This window comes from Diabrotica virgifera, chromosome 4 (assembly GCF_917563875.1).
Source record: "Diabrotica virgifera virgifera chromosome 4, PGI_DIABVI_V3a".
Taxonomy (NCBI): domain Eukaryota; kingdom Metazoa; phylum Arthropoda; class Insecta; order Coleoptera; family Chrysomelidae; genus Diabrotica; species Diabrotica virgifera.
In genome coordinates, this window is record NC_065446.1 from 20,126,857 (window position 1) to 20,148,248 (window position 21,392).

The window sequence follows — 21,392 nt, forward strand, 5'->3', positions numbered from 1 at the left end:
TCCTTTATTTTCACCCCTGTAACTTATTAAAATAAACATTATAGAAGTTTTCTGGGACTTTCAACCCTCGGTAATAATGTAATCTTTCATTTTGCGTTTAAATTTTTCAAAAATACTTAGGCAGCGTTTAGACGCCGCGATAAATGCGAGCAATTTATCGTAACAATCGAGTTGTTTCAATTTATCGTCGTGTGTAAACGCTACATTGTAGCGATTTATCGCTGGTTTAGACGCTGTTTCAATTTATAATCAATATATCGCAGCGTCTAAACAAGTTTTGAAAAAATCAATAAATCGTAGCAATTTATTGTCACAATAAATTGCTACGATTAGTTTCTCAGGATTCGAAAAAAATGAATGCATTTAAATAGCATTGGACCAAGATTTTGCTCCTACCCCTCAATAATAAATTACAGTGACAATTAAAATAATTTTCCTGCTTTGATGCCTAATGCTGTTGCTATTAACATATTTATTATTGACTAATATATATTAAGAAAACAGATGTCTCATATTATACATCTTTATGATGCATTAATGATCTGTTGTGTAAAAACTAACAAAATATTAGCAAGGAATGGCAGTAAAACTATTATTTTAGTGCTAATGTAATAGTCTAAGAGCTAGTGAACCTTTTGACTAACGGTCGTCCTGTAAGGCTAAAAATTTGTAGAGTGATAATTCATAGCACACCAAAGCTAAAAACCATGACCTGGCAGGCCTCAGCGGTGCACGTGTATCTACCAGGTGAATCGAAAAGTGCAAATTTAGGGGGTAAAATAAACTTTCTCCTGTAAGGTTTAAATTTAAGTATGTGTTTGAGTAAGTCATTTAGAAGAAATGTGTACAATGACAGGCGATTCTGAAGAGCATAAGACCTTGCCAGGCGAGGGGAAAGATTAGGGGTTTTTATTAAAATTATTCTTTTTGCATCGAACAAATTTTTTTTAGGCTTTTTGAATCATTCCAAACAGAAAAGGTCCTTAGTTATTTTTCTCTTAAGTTAATAGTTTTTGTTATATAAGCGATTGAAAATTTTGAAAATTGCGAAATCGGCCATTTTTAACCCAAATCGGACATTTATCTAAAAATTTCAATATTGGCAAGGTACGCAGATATTCCTTAAACATTGATTGATGAAATCCCGAAGAGTTTTTTGCAATAAAATAACGAAAACCGCTTTGTTTTTTTAATTGCTAATCAAGCGGGCGCTACACTGTAGTATAATTGAGGACGTTTGAGCTTGCATAAATTCATTATCTCGAGAATGGGCAAATTTGAAGAGAAATCCTCAGACAGGTCGATTTTTATTTTTGAATTAGGACTTTTTGGTATATATATAATACTAGTGACGTCATCCATCTGGGCGTGATGACGTAATCGATTATTTTTTTAAATAAGAGTAGGTGTTGTGTGATAGCTCATTTGAAAGGTTATTTAATTCTCTATTCAGTAATATAAACATTAACATAATTATTTATACAGGGTGTACAAAAAAAATTTTTTCTTCTATTTGTCAAATTTAATCAAAGTTAATTTAATAAAAAAAAATTTTTTGTACACCCTGTATAAATAATTATGTTATTGTTTATATTAGTGAATAGAGAATTAAATAACCTTTCAAATGAGCTATCACACAACCCCTACTCTCATTTAAAAAAATCATCGATTACGTCATCACGCTCAGATGGATGACGTCACTAGTATTACATATATGCCAAAAAGTCCTAATTTAAAAATAAAAATCGACCTGTCTGAAGATTGCTCTTGAAATTTGCCAATTCTCGAGATAATGAATTTATGCCAACTCAAACGTCCTCACTTATACTACAGTGAAGCGTCCGCTTGATTAGCAATTAAAAAACAAAGGGGTTTCCGATATTGTATTGCAAAAAACTCTTTGGGATTTCATCAATCAATGTTTAAAGAATATCTACCTACCTTGGCAACTTTGAGATTTTTAGATAAATATCCGATTTGGGGTTAAAAATGGTCGATTTCGCAATTTTCAAAATTTTCAATCGCTTATATAACAAAAACTATTAACTTAAGAGAAAAATCACCAAAGACCTTTTCTGTTTGGAATGATTAAAAAAACCTAAAAAAAATTTGTTCGATGCAAAAAAAATAAATTTAGGAAAAACCCCTAATCTTTCCCCTCGCCTGGCAAGGTCTTATGCTCTTCAGAATCGCCTGTCATTTTACACATTTCTTTTAAATGACTTACTCAAACACATACTTAAATTTAAACCTTACAGGAGAAAGTTTATTTTACCCCCTAAATTTGCACTTTTCGATTCACCTGGTAGATACACGTGCACCGCTGAGGCCTGCCAGGTCATGGTTTTTAGCTTTGGTGTGCTATGAATTATCACTCTATAAATTTCTAGCCTTACAGGACGACCGTTAGTCAAAAGGTTCACTAGCTCTTAGACTATAAATGTTTACCAATGCTGGAGAAATTACACAACAGTTACGTAAAAGGATATTAAAATTTTAAAACGAAGAAAGTGAAGATGGTGTATTACGTTTTCACTGTATTGATTGAATCTAGCCTGAAGTTAGTAAACAATAAATAAAGGTTTAGCTTGAAAACATTCTGCGATCTGTTATTAAAACTATTATTTAGTTAGTTTTAAAATAAACGGTTAAATGTGGGGTAGCATAGTTATCATTCCTTTTAATACATTTGAAGACCACCACGCATTTGTTTTTCTAAAGGCCACCTCCAGAAATAGGTTGAAGAGCATTGTTGATTCAGAATAGGGGAGTCAGTTCTCCATCTACTCTAAGCTACTCAGCGCCTTTTGAGCCCCTGCAATACCTTTTTATGAGGCTGGTATATTTGTAGGTACACTTTGGTTTCGAATATCTTCCAACCTTTTGTTTCTTTTCGTACTATGAATCAATGAAAAAACCGGAATCATTTGAGTTGTGGGTGTATAGAAAAATTCTGAAAATTACATGGACAGAACACGTCACAAACAAAAAGGTTCTGAGAAAGATGAATAAAGGAATGAAAGTCTTAAATACAATCAAAACCAGAAAATTGGAATATCTCGGATATATTACACGTGGATACAACTTGGTCCAGTTCATTATGCAGGGAAAGATTCAAGGTAAAAGGGGCATAGGGAGACGCAGAATATCGTGGCTGCCCAATCTGAGAGAATGGTACGGATGTACATCAAATGAACTTTTCAAAGCAGTTGTCTCCAAAGTCTGAATAGCTATGATGATTGTCGACCTCCGTCGCGGAGATGGCACTTGAAGAAGAAGAAGAAGATGATGTATTCATAAGCTCTTTCTTGAATTGTTCTTAGTATGAATATTGTGTTGCCTGTGGTGGCTCTATTTGGTCTCAATCTAATTTGATAAACTCCGATTATATTTTCTGAATATTCTAATACTCATCATCATCAATGACGCTACAACTCTTCGTGAGTCTTTGCCGCGTTTACTATTGCCTTCAATGTTTGTCGGTCCTGTGCAACTAATTCCCATTGTCGCACTCCCATTATCTCTAGATCTTCTTTGACTGCATCTTTCCACCTTTTTCCAGGCCGCCCTACAGACCTTCTTCCATCTGGCCTTTCCCAGAACACATTGTTTATAAGGCGATTGTCGTTACTGCGGATCACATGCCCTGCCCATCTGAGTCTATTGGCCTTTATATATCTGACCAGATTTTCTTTTCCGAATAGAGACTACAGCTCGTTATTGTATCTGCGCCTCCAATCGTTTGTCACGCTGTCTCTGCAAGGACCATATATCATTCGAAGGATTTTACGTTCCCACACCAACAATTTAGTTACTTCTCTTTTTGTTAAAGTCCATGTTTCGCTTCCATACCCGACTGCTGGTTGTATTATGATCTTATATATCTGGATTTTTGCACCTCGTGAAAGAAGTTTTGACTTTATTAGATGTTGCATTGCAAAGAAAGATCTATTTCCTGCCATTATTCTCGTTTCAACTTCCCGCTCTAATTTGTTGTCATTTGTGATTGTTGCTCCTAGATATTTAAACTCTTTAACCACTTCGAAGTTGTGATCGTTTATAGTAATGTTTTGCCTTATTCGTAGTCGTTCTTGTTTTGAGACCACCATGTATTTTGTTTTGTCTTCATTTATTTTTAGACCGGTGTTTATGCAGCTTCTTCAAAGGTCGAGAAAATATCCTTAATTTCTAATGCTGATTGTGCTACTGCGTCTACGTCATCGGCAAAGGCGAGTATGATTTTTGCTCCCCGAGCAGTTATGTCTGGTTTGATTTTGTGATATATTTTCCGCATGACATATTCTAAGGCCAGGTTAAACAACAATGGGGACAACGGATCCCCCTGTCTCAGTCCAGAATTTACGCAGAAAGCATTTGATATTTTCCCCCCTATTCTAACTTGTGCAAAGGAGTTACTTACACACATTTGTGTTACCGCAGCTAGTTTCTTCGGTACGCCGAGCTCGATCGTTGCCTTCCATAATGTTGCACGATTAATTGAATCATAAGCCTGTTTGAAGTCTATAAAGATCTGATGCACGTCCTGATTATATTCCCAATACTTTTCAAGTATTTGTCTTATTGTAAATATTTGATCAATAGTCGATCTGCAAGGCCTGAAACCACACTGGTAGTCAAAAACTATTTCTTCGGCGTATGATACTAATCTTTTTAATAATATCAAAGAAAATATTTTATACGTAGTGTTGATTAGTGAGATTCCTCTGTAATTAATGCATGATTCCTTCTTTCCTTTCTTGTGTATGGGTACAATAATACTACCTCACCATTCTTTCGGCATTATTTCTTGTTGCCAGGCCTTTTCTATTAATTGATGGACTTTATTTATGAGTTCATGACCCCCTGTTTTAATTAGCTGGGCATCAATATTGTCCAGACCAGGGGATTTATTGTTTTTATGGCATGCTTAATTTCTTACATGCTTGGTGGGGGTATTTCTAATTCGGCAGTTTGATACTCATGTTCTCCGTTGTTCCCAAAATTTTCATTGTTTTCATCAGTGAAATTTTGGATATTCAGGAGCTCTTCAAAATATTCAGCCCATCTTTGTATTATTTTGTTTTCGGCAGCCAGCATTTCTCCATTTTTATCTCTTACGAAGTTGGGTGTCCTTATCGAGCCTTTCTTATGTTGTCTTACTTCTCTATAGAAATTTTTACTTTGATTGCGTCTGTGTTCTCCTTCTACTTTTTCAATTTGTTGTTGTATTCTAATACTATTATTGTACTATTATAGATAATAACAGACATACTTTTGTATAGTATCTACATATCTATAGCAATGTAATTGGCCTATAATTCTGGTATCAGGCCCACATTCTTCATATGTGTTGCTCAAGAGTGTAACATGTTGTCTCGTTTTGTTCATTCTCATTGCCTGCGTTTATGTTTTCCTCGAAGTATTCTCTGCATCTATGATTTTTTGCTTTTCTGTAGGTAGTCGTCCGTCCTACAGAAAAGTTTCCCTTGCTATGATCACGTATTAGTATATATATATTTTATTTATTTGTTTCCTGACTGATTTTTGTGCTTGTATGATGCGTTTTTGGATGCAGTTCAACTGAACTCTTTCGGGCTGTAGTGTCGAAAGTGAGAATAGCAATGATGATTGCCAACCTTCGTCGCGGAGATGGCACGTAAAGAAGAAGATGCGTTTTTTATTTTTTACTGATATTTCGATATGTTTAGTTTAGTTTTAACTTTTAATTCATTCACATATTCCTTTGCTACTACGGTTGAATCTTAGTTTACGCATTTTTCTTAATGTTATCCTGTCCTTTGCATCAATTCTTTATATTAACTGTACTAACTTACCAATGATTGTATCTTTTTTTACTTAATCTTCAATAATATCTCACATCAAAAACCAGTTTATAGTCACTTCTGAAGTATGACCTTAATTTCCTAAAATAATACCTCTAGACATTTAAACTGAACGGCTATGTAATAGATTATGACATAATTTAAGCTTTATATTACCTTCTAGCCCGGATTATTAAAGTGCATGAGTGAGAGTTTAAATAAAAGAGAACGTGTCCTAAGGCTACAAATATCAATAAGTTGAATTATTGTTCCAGGAATACGAGTATACCTTATCTCGTAGTTGATTCTAAAATAAATTCTCTACTTCTTCCGACAGAAAAATAATTAGTGCGACTAAAGAACTGCCTTTCACCCTAATTAGTATGTCAGAAATTTAATAAGATTAAATTAGATTTTACTTTCCTCTATTTATTTATGTTCTATAGGGCTTTTTATCGATTGTCATTTATTTCGAGCTTCTGTCATGTGTCGTCCAATATTAATATATCTACGTCATACGTTATTGGTCTATACAATGATGAGCGAGCTAATAACCGGCAAAATAGCACAAACGATGGAAAACATAATAAATTGCTAAACATAAAGATATGAAACTAGTGGAGGTTGAAATGGTCGTTATAAACGTATAAATTAACATTACATTACATAGTTTCCCACCTTTGGACGTCTGTGACAGGAATATTTTATAAGATTCTACTTTCACAGTGACAGTTGACATACTCCTTTGACACGTCTAAAGGTGGGAAACTATGTAATGTAATGTTAATTTATATGTTTAGAACGATCATTTCCATCTCCACTAGTTCCATCTCTTTTTGTTTCGAATGTATTATGTTTTCCATCTTTTGCGCTATTATGCCGGTTATTAGCGGGCTCATCACTGTATATGGTCCTTTTCATGATCATTTTTCAGTGCGTAACAAATGATAGGAAAAAGGGTAAGTCCGTGATAATACACATTTATGACATTTATTCTAACATGACATTTTAGTTAAATCTGACAGTTGTCACATTTTATTTTCAATTTGGAATAAAAACAAATCAAATGTGTTTCTTGCATTTATAAAATGGTATTTTCTTTGATTTGTATAGTCTTATAAATTATACAGATTATATTTGTAATATTATGATCTAATTTAAAAAAAATTATTTTTTTATTATGGCGCCATCTATCGACAACTAGAATAACTAGAAGAAATGTTATAAAAATGTCACCGACGAAATGTAATCACCGACGTGCCTTTTTTTCTGTCACATACAATTTAATGCGTTAGAAAGAAATCGAAAAACTGTGACGCACTGAAAGATGATCATGAGAAATACTGTACCAATGATACAAACCAAAGACGTATGACGTAGATATCTTAATATTATACGACACATGACAGAAGCTCGAAACAAATGACTGTGAATGGAAAGCCCTATTATAAAGAGATCCTTAAAAAGCTCTTTAGTCCATTTACTCACGGTTTTTGCTGTAAATTTTAAAGAACCGCTTGGATTGACATGAAATTTGGCATACACATAGCTAACATGTGAAAGAAAAAAGGTGATATTGTATCGATGTGTGAATATCGACTATTGATAAACTGAATAATTCTAAGCCACTTTTGTTCCATAGATTTTTTTCAATAATTTAATACTTTTCGAGTTATTTTCGAGTGACTATCTTCATTTTTCAACAAAAAAAAAAAACACGTTTTTGGACATTTTTTCGCAAATAACCCAAAAAGTAAGTATTATATCGAAAAAAATATTCTTAACAAAAATATAGCTTATAAAAAAGTGAAAAAACAAAAATGGTGTATATGTAAAGTTTGTAAACTCAATAGAAGCGGAGTTGTAGCTAATGAAAAATAGGTTCTAAGTCGTCAAATCCAAATCGATTATCTACCACGTGAAATAACCAAAAAATTAAGCACTTTTCGGGGAAATAAATTTTTAAAGTGTTTAAAAAAGATTTTATGTTGTTTTTTTTTTGTAAGTTTCTAGCATCAAAAGTAGGTTACGCTCAAAATAAAGTTGATCTCTTTTTTTTTGTTAAAAAATCGTAAAAATCACCCTCACTAGAATCCCAAATGAAATTTTTCTTTAGCGCTTCACAAGTTACTTTACTTATGGATTGTTTGTATGATTTGTAAGTTTCATCGGTTCAAAATGCTCATTTTTGAAAAAACTTTAGTTTTAAAACAATCTTTTTTTAATTTTGAAAAAATTCCTCTTCTTTTCAAAATACTTAATTCAAAAATTATTTTTGATACCAAAAATATCAAACAGTAAAAAATGTATGTTTTGCTTTTCTAAATATTTTTAATTTTTTTTTCGTGTAAAACAAAAAATGGTGATCGTAGGGCTATTCAAATTTTGCGTACCCTCGTGATTAGTGAGTCGTTCAGGCCTTTTAACTATATCCTTTTTAAAAATGAGCACTTTGAACCGATGAAACTTACAGATTATACAAAAATTACATAAATAAAGTAACTTGTGAAGCGGTAATGATTAATTTCATTTGGGATGCTAATTAGGGGGTGATTTTCACGATTTTTTTTTAACAAAAAATAAAAGGGACCAACATAATTTTGAGAGTAACTTACTACTTATATTACTACTGATGTTAGAAACCAAAAAAAAAAACAAAAGTAAGGCTATAAGGCTTTTTTTAAATACAAAAAAGTTGACAAGACATTTTTTGGTTATTTCATATTAAAATATTCGATTTGAATTTGACGAATAAGAACCTACATTTCATTAGCTCTAACTTTGTTTTTACTGCATCTACAGACTTCTTACATACACCATTTTTTCAATTGTTTATAAGCTATATTTTTGCGAAGAATATTTTTTTCGATAAAATACTTACTTTGTGAGTTATTTGCGCAACACCGTCTAAAACCGTGTCTTTTTGTTGAAATATGAACATATTACATTGCAAATAACTCAAAAAATATTGACTTGATGAAAAAACTCTATAGAATAAAAGTTGTTTAGAATTCGTCAGTTTATCCAATATCCGTCCTTATTTTGAAGTATCTCTTTCACCCCCGAGCGCACATCAGCACAGTATCACTTTTTTCTTTAACATGTTAGCTATGTGTATGCCAAATTGAATGTCAATCCAAGCGGTTGCTTAAAATTGGGAGGCTTTGCAATATTTTACCCTGATTGAATGGACTACTAGAGGGTGAAACAGCTGGAATAAAGGTAAATGGAGTTTCCATTAACAACAATAGATATGCAGATGGCACTGTCATCTTAGCCGAAAATATTGAAGATCTTCGGAGACTGGTTACCAGAATAGCGAAGTATGGAAAATAATACGGCCTAACAATGATAGGTCTTGGGTCTACACTTAAAAAATTATTACCTCCCTCATTGATTTACTTTTAGATGGATTGATGATATTTATGTATGGATTCATATACGAAAAATCTTCAGTAAAGGATGAAATAGCGAGATTCTTTTGTTTTCTTTTCCAATTAACAAACCTTGTGAACTATGTACCTAGGTACCTACATAATATTGTTTTTCAATTGATGGTCGTACTCCTTTTTCGATATTCGATATAATCTCGAGGATAATCTAAAAGTTGAATTAGATAATCCGATCTTAATAATTACCCAATCATTTTACGACTTGTGCTAAATATTTTTTTGTTAAAAATGTTAGATCTTAACCTTTATACGTCATATCTTAAGTAATTTTTCATGTTCTAAGATCTACTACTTGCTAATGATTTTTTGCGAAATTTAATTTATATGCTAACAAGAAGTAACTGTAGTAGACCCACGCTTTTTTGCATGATGAGTCGTTCGCTTTAGTGTACAGTTATTAAGATTTATTTTGACTTCTTTACTGTCTCGTAAAATTACGAGTACAATTAAATTTATGCGCTTTAATTTTATTGGTAAGATGTAAGGTACTTACTAGACCGGGCTGTATCGACGCCCCCGCCAGCGAAATTATTCCGATTCGATTTTTTTACAACTTACTCAAAAAGAGGTCCTTATAACATATCCACAGGGTGCCGGCAGTGCCGTGGTCGAAAAATTGTTAAAACAATTTTTTTTAAACAAATTCACAAAAATTATTTTTTTATTTCGAACAATTTTTTTAGATAACTTGGGACATTCCGAGCAAAAAAGGTCTCTTGTGATTTTTCTCGAAAATTGATTGTTGTCGAGTTATACGCGAACTAAATTTGAAAAATTCGAAAATAGCCATATAACTCGACAACAATCAATTTTAGAGAAAAATCACAAGAGACCTTTTTTGCTCAGAATAACCCAAATTATCAAAAAAAATCGTTCGCAATAAAAAAATCATTTTTGTGAATTTGTTTTAAAAAAATTGTTTAAACAATTTTTCGACCACGACACCCTGTGGGTGTGTTATAAGGACCTCTTTTTGAGTAAGTTTGTGCAAAAAATCTAATCGAATAGTTTCACTAACAAGGGCGACGACACAGTTGGACTATAGCGCTAATTGTTAATAATTAAAAATAGCAGCATTGTAATAAAATAATGACAAAAATCTCTTCAGCACCTTGAAGAGGTGGTTTGCAACTTGATTTGGTCACTTTTTAAATTTCATAATAATAATTTTTAATCGAGTTATTAAGACTTCAAAATGACCATTTTCGCATTTTTCAAATTTTTAATCGCATATAATTCGACAACAATTAGTTCAAAGATTTAATACAAGAGCAAAAGCTAAAGAGCTAACTTGACGATTTTAACTCAGGAAACTAGAACAATAGTTATAAGTAAAAAAACTAATAATATATAAACCGGAAGTCTATGGAGGATTTAGCTTTGAACAAGTAATGGAAATAGAGTACCTAAGGATTATACTGTCCAGCTATGACGACGTTGAAAAAGGAGTAAGAGATCAAGTTCATATAGAGCAAATAGACTAGCAGGACACCTTAATAATAACATTAGGTATATGACGTAACTAATATATTAACCGTGACATAAAATCAAGAATCAATATGGCCAGTAAAGTCCCTATATTCCTAAGAGGAACGTAGGTCTAGATTCCTATTTCTTTCCCTTCGTCTGTACTGTCCTTTTCCAATTTTTTAGATCTGCCTAATTTCCGTCGGTCTTAAGGATTCCGATCCAGCGCAATCCTGGCAATGTTATCTGGGGGGTTACGGAGTGTGGCCCAACCATCTCCATTTCCTTCGCCTTATTTTCTTCACGACATTTTCTTGGTTAACTTGGTTCTATAAACTTTCATTCGAGATGTGATTATGAAAAAATATACGAAACATTTTTCGTAACACTTTATACGGTCAGTATAAGACCAATAATAACGTACGCATTGGAAACAATATTTGAAGAAACAAGAAGAATTAATTTGAATATATTGATCTTGTTGACTTGTCTAATGCCTTGATATCGAATATTGTTACTGATTTTGAAAGGAAAAATAAAACAGCTGAACGTGCAAAAATATATTTGGCTCAAAATTTTTCCAGACTAGATCAAAATATGCAGGATATGACAATTTTTCCATGAGGCAGATGATCGGGAGACCATCCTTATTGGTTATAATTATAACATAATTCTAATGAGGCACACGAAGACAAAGAATTCGTCCTTAGTCCTTCTAAACTGTTAACAACGATATTCGCTTCTTCTTCTTCTCGTAATAGGACTATGTCCTGTTTTTTCTGTAACAGTCTCTGCTGCGATCCGGAGCTCCAGATCCTTATTGGTTATAATTATAACATAATTCTAATGACGCACATGAAGACGAAGAATTTGTGCTAAGTCCTTCTAAACTGTTAACAACGATATTCGCTTCTTCTTCTTATTGTAATAGGACTATGTCCTGTTTCTTCTCTTACAGTCTCTACTGCGATCCGGAGCTCCAGCTCTTGTACCATCGTTTTTTGGGTCTTCCTATGGGTCGCCTGGTGTTGGGCTTCTGTGTCTTCTCCCATTGCGCCATACGTTCAGGGTCCATTCGATCTAGGTGATCTCTCCACATGCGTCGTCGTGCTCTTGTCCATCTCACTACGTCTTGAACGCCTAGCTCTCGTAATGTGTCTTCGTTTCGTATTCTATCTCTGAGTGTGATACTTCTTATGGATCTTAGGGATTTCATCTGTTGTTCTCATTATTTGTTTGGTCTTTGATGTCTGGGCCCTTCTCTAAGATGCGTATGTCAGTACGGGTCTAACACATGTCTTATAAATGCGGACTTTGCTTGAGGTGCTCATATATTTATTCCGCCAGATTATATCCCTCAAGAAATCAGATATTCTTGCTGCTTTCGTTGCCTGCTGTTTTGTTTCTTGATATTTCCAGATCCAAGTATCTACAATCCATTACCTGTTCGATTATATGGTCGTCCACCAGGTACTAATTTACATCTAATTGAGTTCTTGGCATTCGCCAAACGCCTTATTATTCGCCAATAAAAAAATATCATCATCAATGGCGCTACAACTCTTTATGAGTCTTTGCCGCGTTTACTATTGCCTTACATGTTTGTCGGTCCTGTGTCACTATTTACCATTGTATCACTCCCATTTTCTCTAGATCTTCTCTGACTGCATCTTTCCACCTTTTTCTAAGCCGTCCTACAGATAAGTGTAAGTACAGATAAGTGAACCATAGATTTAAGAAAATTAACTTTTATTACCAAAATTCATTTTTTTTTAACAAATATTTATGTTATCACCCAATCAACTGGTTTATTCAAACAAGAAAAAATCAGGCCCGGATTTAAAAAATGAGTTCGTTTTGGTCTTAGAAAAAAGTTCACCCTGTATACGCTTTTTGAAAACTCTAATATGAATTTTACAAATTAGACAAATAGGCAATTAAAATTGGCATATTTATTTTTTCCCCACACGATTACTTAATTTTTTATAAAAAAAAATCAGATTTGACTATTAAAATTTTGGTAAAGTGAACCATAGATTTAAAAAAAATAACTTTTATTACAAAAATGAATTTTTTTTAACAAATATTTAATTTATGTTACCACCCAATCAACTGATTTATTCAAACTAGAAAGAATTCAGTCCCGGATTTAAAAAATTAGTTCGTTTGGGTCTTAGAAAAAATTTCACCTTGTATACGTTTTTTGAAAACTCTAATATGAATTTTACAAATAAGACAAATAGGCAATTAAAATGGCATATTTTTTCCCCACACGATTACTTAATTTTTTATTAAAAAATCAAATTTGACTATGCATAAAAAGTTTGGCAAAGTTTTTGCAAAGATTTAAAAAAATTAACTTTTTTTACAAAAATTAATTTAGAAAAACAACGTTTTTCTTAAAATTAAAAGTTTTACCATTTTTTTTTCTATAACACGTCTAGATCTAAAACTCCCCATAACACTTCTTTTGGACTTTATAGTTTAACATAGACGTGATCAAATTGATAAATTTTAAATTTTTCCACCTAATTTTTGCGATTTACAAGTTTGCAACTATTACAAGAAGAAGACTGAAAGTCTACAACAATTTTCATAGTCTTCACAATGGTAAGAGATATGTGCTGTAAAAATTTCAGAAAAAAATATTAAAATGGAACAGAGTTGTAGCGAGTTAAACCATGAGTTCATTTTTTTTTCATTTTTAGGTTAAAATTTCGGTTTTGACAAATTTGATTTTTTAATAAAAAATTAAGTAATCGTGTGGGGGAAAAATAAATATGCCATTTTATTTGCCTATTTGTCTTATTTGTAAAATTAATATTAGAGTTTTCAAAAAGTGTATACAGGGTGAAATTTTTTGTAAGACCAAAACGAACTAATTTTTTAAATCCGGACCTGATTTTTCTCTAGTTTGAATAAATCAGTTGATTCGATGGTAACACAAATTACTTATTTGTGCAAAAAAAATTAATTTTTGTAATAAAAGTTAATTTTTTAAATCTATGGTTCACTTTACAAAACTTTTAATTCATAGTGAAATTTGATTTGTTTATAAAAAATTAAGTAATCTTTTGCGGAAAAAATAAATATGCCATTTTAATTGCCTATTTGTCTAATTTGTAAAATTCATATTGAGTTTTTAAAAAGCGTATACAGGGTGAAATTTTTTCTAAGACCCAAACGAACTAATTTTTTTAAAGCAGGACCTGATTTTTTTCTAGTTTGAATAAATTAGTTGATTAGGTGGTAATAGTGTAACGATTGGCCAAAATAAGAGACACATCGATCTGACCGTTCAAAAATTATGACGAATACAAATTTCTGTCAAAATGCGAAACTCGCCCTGTATATTATTAAACAATGGGAGCAGACACTTTTTAATGGTCATTTGTTATTCCCCATAGGAGCCTCTATACCAGGTAGGAGTATGTACAGTTCCTCATGACTCACCCTGTATAACAAATAGAAGAGGGTAATCCGACTACTTTGTTATTTTCTGACGATCAGGTGGTTCTAGCGGAGGATACAGAGGACGCTGCTTATATGGTTCGAAAACTGATAGAGGAGTATGAAGATTGGGGTCTGGAAATAAATTCAAACAAAACAGAATATATGACAATATGCTGCACAGGCGAAGACCTAGACTTAGAAGGAAAAATAATAAAAAACACTAAAGAATATAGATACCTGGGAGTTACATTGACGGAAGATGGAAACGACGAAACAGACATACAACAAAAATTAGGTAGAGGAAGAGCCATCACAAGTCAGATAAACTCATTACTATGGAGTAAAGATATACGAGAAAGTACAAAAAAACAACTATATAAAACATTTATTGAAATAACATTACACGATCATGTAAGAACCGATAGAATAAAAGAAATGATGAAGGTGGAAACAACATTAACGGATACGATAGAGAGAAAACAACTATCCTGGTACGGACACATGAGAAGAATTAATGATGAGATATTACCGATTAAAACCTGGAGGTGGATCCCAAAAAGAAGAAGGAAAAAAATAAGACCAAAAAAGTCTTGGGAACAAGAGATCAATATAGCCATGACAGAAAAGATATTATATAGAAATATGTTCATGGCAAAACAGCAAAAAATGGCGTTCGAATTGCGATAAACGGCCTATGATGCTGTAAAACAGTCGCTATATATATAACTATATTTTCCTTTACGAAGGGAGACTCTAACTTCTTATCGTATCTGCGTCCCATTCGTTTGTCACGCTGTCTCTGCAAGGGCCATATATCATTCGAAGGATTTTACGTTCTCATACCAACAATTTATTTACTTCTCTTTTTGTTAGCGTCCATGTTTTGCTTCCAAACACGACTGCTGGTCGTATTATGGTCTTATTTAAGTATGTATATCTGGATTTCTGCACCTCGTGAGAGAAGTTTTGACTACATTAGATAATGCATTGAAAATAAATATCTGTTTCCTGTCATTATTCGCGTTTAAACTGCTCGATCTATTTTGTTGTCATTGGTGATTGTTGCTCTTAGATATTTAAATCATTTAACCACTTAGAAGTTATGATCGTATATAGTAATATTTTGCCTTATTCGCCGTCGTTTTTGTTTTGAGACGACCATGTATTTTGTTTGGTCTTCATTTATTTTTAGACTGATGTTTAATGTAGCTTCTTCAAAACTCGAGAAAATAACCTTAACTTTTAATGTTGATTCTGCCACTGCATCTAAGGCCTAAGGCAAAGGCGAGTACGATTTTTGTTTCCCGAGCTGCTATGTGTGGTTTGCCAAAAATAAAAATACATTAGTTACGATCAGATTTGCTGTTCAAGAGCACTGTTTTAACATTTGTATAAAAATACTGGGTGTGTGTTGGTTTGTACGACCATGATAATGAGAGTACAAAAAATAAACTTCTATGGCAGGTTAAGTTGCGACGTATGTACCATTTTAGGCCGATGCCACATTATGCGTTTTGACCGGATGCGTTTCCGCCGCATCCGGTGAAAACGCATAGTGTGACAGATCGGTCCGGTTGCGTTGGAAACGGATGCGTTTTTACAGCATCCGGTCAAAACGCATAATGTGGCATCGGCCTTACGAATATTATTTTTTATGTTGTAACATAGTCATATCAAGCATTGTTTAAAATTTATAAATATTTGAGTTTATATTTGTAAATAAAATGTTTTATATTGTTTTGTGCACTTGGTACTTCATGGTATAGTTTCTGTTGGTTGCTCTAGTCAATTGAGAGATTTCAACGTTTGGTAAGACAAGTAACCTGTATGGCATTTTAAAAAAATACAAAAAATATTTTATCCTTTTAACAATAAGATTACGTCATTTAGCTGCTGAATTTAGATACACAAGTTCTCAGCAATTGTAATTATAAAGTGTTTATATATTCTACAAGGTCATATAATATGAACGAAATTACACATGGCAAAACTGCGAAAGATATTATATCACAGATGTCTACAAAATTTGTTGCTATAATAATTATTGATACTTACTATGATAAAAAAAAAAACTGCAGGTCTAATCTTCTAACCAATTAAATCACATGAATAATTTAAAGTACCACTGCGACGAGAACCTACAGCACGCAAATTATTTAAATCCACCGTGTACGCGGTTGTCTTCGTTTTTTATTGTACACCAGCGATATCGAACGGTAACATCGCCTTTTTGGCTTTTTTTGACAGCTTAAACAACTGAATTCCACTCCACAGCCACCTTAACAACTCGACGTCTACTGGTCGTTGGACTACGGCGCGCGATATAGAAAGGAAAAGTTAAAGTTGTTTGATCAAGTGGGCAGTGGGCGGCCAGGTTGCTTCGTTGCTGTCAGTGTTGTCACTGAACTTGAGGATCGGCTAGAATCGGGCGAGGTCGGTTTCCATAAAAAACAGTGGCGGGTTAAGTAAAAAACTTTAAGTAGTACCAAGTAGAGTACTTAACTTAAGTAGCACCTGCTAAATAATGAGTGGTATCTTATGAATAACCAGTATTTATAAGAGGATGCTGGCAGAACTAAGACTTATTAATACAACCGATTTTATCAAAAAAAGACAAAAGTAGGTACAGTAGTACTGTAGATATGTGTGTAGGATAACAAAACGGTAATATTTTAATAAAAATTAGCAAGAAAAGGTTTTATGAAATAGGGCAGCTAGAGCTACAGATTCTTCTTTTAGTGGTTATTCGTTTCGAATATTGGCGATCATTCTGGCTATAATTATTTTATTAACTGATGCTTTAAATAGATTAGTTGTTGTTATGGAGAACCATTTCCTCAGGTTATTTAACCATTAAAAGCTACAGATTAAAAAAACATAAAGTATGATATTCAACCAGAGATTAGTAAATGTGAAATACAGAGAGCTTCAACAGAAATAGACCTGACCCAGATAGCAAGATTGTCATCATTAACGGCCATTCCATCCATTGTCGGATATAAGCCTTCCTTAGGCTTGTTCATTCAGTTATATTTGATGTTCTTTGCATCCATTGTGGCCAGGGCCAGACATTCGCTTGATGTCATCAGTCCATCTTGTTTCAAGTCTGCATCTACACTCAACGAAAAAGGTACGTAATATCAATAAAAATGTTAATTCAGACAACAAAGGCAATACTTAAAATTTGTCCAATTCTTGGTTTTATTGGGACAACAAAACGATGTTCATCAATTCATTATTTTCGTTCGTTGAGCCAATGTATTACGTTTATTGAATGGATGAACATTCATTATGTATACCATAATATCACTTTATTGGTATTACGAACTCTGTTTACTGAGTCAACGAACACTATTTATTGAAACAACAACGTCGTTAATTGACCGACGAAGACTATTCGTTGTATCAATAACAGTGTTATTTCTCCTAACGTCTTTCGTTTATTTCTACAATTATTTCTGTTTGTTGTTACAATTAATACCGTTCATTCCCACAATAAATACGGTTTTTCTTACAAGCAATTATATTCATTCTTACAATCAGTTTCGTTCATTCCTACTATGAACGTATTTTATATTAATAATTACTGAATGCAATAGCCCAATTTATGATATTAATTGATTAATAATAATTTTTTAAATGCCCCTTTTTTGTGCTTAACCTAAAGGACTTTACACTGTGTGATTTTTCATATGATTTCACTTATACAGTGTACTTTAATAAGTGTTACACTCCCCCCACCCCCTTATTAACTTATTTATTTTCAGCACATAAGCAAAACGCTCGGACAGGTCGATTTTTAAAATAATCAAAGTATATTATAACATCAATGTTTCGAACTTTACACGATTCCTCTTCAGGTGACAGGCGCGGCTTAACTTTGATTTTTTTTAATGGGAAAGTACGTCATGTGACAGCTTATTTAAAAGCGTTTGAAATAGTGATTCCAAAAATGTATAACACTTTAATCCTTTTTGAGAGCACAGGTGCAAAATTTCGATCGAATTCTTTTTAAACGCATTCATTTTTTTTTTGGAATTCTGAGAAAACTAATAAGTATTTTTGAAAAATTTAAACGTAGAATAAAATATTACATTATTACCGAGGGCAGAAAGTCCCTTAGAACAAACAAAAAGTTTCGGTTGAATGGTATGCCTATTTGAAATTAAAAACCATACTAAATTTTCTCTTTTTCACCCCTGTGACTTATTAAAATAATCATTATAGAGGTTCTCAGGGACTTCAGACCCTCGGTAATACTGTAATATTTTATTTTGCATTTAAATTTTCAAAAATAATAATTAGTTTTCTCAGGATTCGAAAAAAAATTAATACATTTAAAAAGAATTCGACCGAAATTTCACGATAATAGACACACAAAAACTTCCTTCTACTACGGACTACACTTGAAAACGAAATGCAATTATTATTCGGCACTTCGGTAACACAGAGAAGCTAGGGGTATCACGATAAGGAAAAGCCGTTAACTTTCAAATGGTCAAGCAAAACATTTATTGTCTCAACAATTAGGATTATTGTCACAATGAACGCATTGATTGTGACACAACAATCAATTTACATCTATTCAATAATCATATATTACTTACATTAACAACATTTGTACATTGTTTTAATGAAATCTGTACGTTGTCACGATAAACCAAGGTAATTGCTTGTCATCTACGAAATCAAGAACGTGAGTTGCTTGCAGAATTAACATTATTTATTAAATATATGAAACTAAGTTATTGGCTGAATAAATTGAGTGTTATTGATTAATGTACTCTAGTTATTCTCACAATTATTATTCAATCATTGTGACAATAACCAAATACATTCGTCAATGTCTAAAAGTTCGTTGAAACAACAAATTAAATTGTTGTGACAACGAAATACTATTCAGTAATCACTGTTAATCAATATTACGAACTAAATTTTTTTGAGTGTAGTTTTTTTGCTTGCCCTTGGTAGCCATTCTATCTGTGTCCTGCCCAGTTCCATTTTAACATGGAAATTTTCTGGATAACATTTGTTACTTTTGATCGTTTTCTTATCTGTTCATTAGATTTGATATCACTTAGCTTAATGTTGAGCATTCTACATTCCATAGTTCTCTGAGTCACTTGAAGTTGGTAGATTACGCTATTGTTAAAAGCTCGTGTTTCATTTCCATATGTCAGAACCGGCAATGCGTATATGGGAGACCGGAGCAGAACGGGATACTTAAGAAAGAAAACATCATAGAAAGAAAACTAAACTGTGTATTAAAAAATTACAAAGTCAGACAGGAACACTTGCTATTATACTTCATATAACCAGTGGCGACGCGTGACTTTTTCTGAAGTGTTACCAAAACCAGATGCAAAAAATCTTATTTAAAAAAATGAAGATATGGCTAAATGTATATATACACTCACCGGCACAAAATTCCGCCACCCAAAATTTTTGATTAAGTTTGACAATCTATAACTTTATTATTTGTACTTCGATTTTCAAGATTCTTGCACGAGTTTGTAGGTACATGTATTGATGTCAATTGCTATTATTCTGGTAACAAAATTTTTTTGCTTAGATGGCATTATACGGGAGTGAATGTAAGCGTTGTTTTTTCTCCTAACTTTAAAAAATTCTGTGGAAAAATTGGAGGGCTGATTTTGTTTCATACCCTTTTTATATTATCCTGGAGGTATCACTAAGGTCTTGTTTTTTGAATAATCTGAATATCTCTTTTCTTGTAAGAGCTGTAATTAAAAACACTGCTTTGAAGGTTTATTTAATTAAAAATATCAAACGCACAAAATTAACAAAACAAAACAAATTTAATAAGAAAACAAAACAATTCAACAGCGGTTATGTCCACCTCTTGCAGCAACGACTGCTCGCAATCTGTTTAGCATCTAATAAAGATGTGTTTTCCTTGCCTAGGGAATAGCCCGATATTCCTCTACTAGGGCCATAAATGTACCAACTTTTCTGGAGGCCTAGGATGACGGCAAATAGCTTTTTTATTCATCCCATAAATGTTCAATATGATTGAGATCTAGGCTGCATGCGGGCCATTCTAATCTTATCAATCCAACCTCAATTGTATGAGTCAATCAGTGTTTTTATTTACCACACTTGGTACAGCTCTTACAAGAAAAAAGATATTCGGATAACTCAAAAAACAAAATGTTGGTGATGCCTCCGGGAAAATATGACAGGACTATGAAACAAAATCAGCTATTCCATTTTTCCAAAGATTTTTTAAAAATTAGGAGAAAATACAACGCTTCCTTTCACCCCTGTACAATGACATGCAAGCAAAAATTTTTGTTAACGGAATAATACCAAACAATATGAATACATGTACCTACAAACTGGTGCAAGAATCTTGAAAATCGGAGCACAAAAGTAATAAAGTTATAAATTGTCAAACTTAATCAAAAATTTTGGGTGGCGGAATTTTGTGCCGGTGAGTGTAGCTTCAATAATATCATTTTGTATATGACTTGAAACTCTCGAAAAAACAGATGTTTCTAGATGTTGACAAAATTTTTGATCTTTTTTGGCAATTAATGTTAACAATTCCCCGTAATTGCCTCGATTGTCAGAGTCGTCGCACTCAAAATGATCACGAAACGCTAGTTCTTCTTTGGTCCAAAAACATACAGTATCTCTTATAAGTGTGCTAAGGATATACCATATATACCTATCTATTTTTGAACAAACTCATTATGTTTAGCAATATTTGCTTTAAAAGCTTGGTTAGGAGAATTTTTGATTTTTGTTTTGCCAAACTAAATCAAATTGGGTATACATCTTACATGTAGGTAACGGAGAAATTTCATGTCTCCTTTTTAAAAACCTAACACCATTTAAATCGTGAACTTGGTCCACCCATTTTTCTGTAGAAACCAGAAGACATGGCCAACAATACAGTATATTTTTCTTGCAACGTTAATATAACCAAGGATTTTCACTGTACCAACTAAATTTAAAATATCGAATTACTTTTGTTGATTCCTTTTTTAAATTGTTTAAAATAGGTCTTTCATTTTTAATAATCCCATTTTTTTCTTCAAAATTATATAAGGAGAATTACTTTTCAAGTAGTTAATCGATTAAGAAGCGACACTCATCTATGGTTAACTGCACGCACACTTTTTATAGGTACTGTCACCAATTTTAAATTTGGTAACAGCCCTACTGATACACA

At 32.7% G+C, this 21,392-nt stretch overlaps 1 protein-coding gene across 1 annotated transcript in view; it reads right to left on the reverse strand.

Moving 5' to 3' along the window:
* Positions 1-16,572, reverse strand: part of LOC126882938 (cuticlin-4) — a 122,693-nt gene extending 106,121 nt beyond the window's left edge. Inside the window, exon 1 of the mRNA XM_050648014.1 lies at positions 16,250-16,572. The gene's annotated coding sequence lies outside the window, so the exon portion shown is untranslated. The remainder of the gene's footprint in view (positions 1-16,249) is intronic.
* Between the last annotated feature and the right edge of the window lie 4,820 nt (positions 16,573-21,392).